The sequence below is a fragment of the Pyxicephalus adspersus genome, chromosome 6 (assembly GCF_032062135.1).
Source record: "Pyxicephalus adspersus chromosome 6, UCB_Pads_2.0, whole genome shotgun sequence".
Taxonomy (NCBI): domain Eukaryota; kingdom Metazoa; phylum Chordata; class Amphibia; order Anura; family Pyxicephalidae; genus Pyxicephalus; species Pyxicephalus adspersus.
Genome location: NC_092863.1, coordinates 151,495 through 151,999, shown reverse-complemented (window position 1 = coordinate 151,999; position 505 = coordinate 151,495). Strand labels below are relative to the sequence as shown.

Below are 505 nucleotides of genomic sequence, written 5' to 3'. Positions count from 1 at the left end.
ATCACAGGATACGTCATGTACCATCACAGGATACGTCGTGTACCATCACAGGATACGTCACGTCTAATCACAGGATACGTCATGTACCATCACAGGATACGTCATGTACCATCACAGGATACGTTGTGTACGATCACAGGATACGTTGTGTACCATCACAGGATACGTCGTGTACCATCACAGGATACGTCATGTACCATCACAGGATACGTTGTGTACGATCACAGGATACGTCATGTACCATCACAGGATACGTCACGTCTAATCACAGGATACGTCGCGTACCATCACAGGATACGTCGTATACGATCACAGGATACGTCGCGTACGATCACAGGATACGTCGCGTACGATCACAGGATACGTCGCGTACCATCACAGGATACGTCCTGTACCATCACAGGATACGTCCTGTACCATCACAGGATACGTCGTGTACCATCACAGGATACGTCACGTCTAATCACAGGATACGTCATGTACCATCACAGGATACGTCGTGTAC

General features: G+C 48.1%; 1 protein-coding gene across 1 annotated transcript in view; it reads right to left on the bottom strand.

Moving 5' to 3' along the window:
• RAB11FIP4 (RAB11 family interacting protein 4) overlaps nucleotides 1–505 on the bottom strand; it is a 24,576-nt gene that overhangs the window by 15,671 nt on the left and 8,400 nt on the right. The gene's annotated exons all lie outside the window — the stretch shown is intronic.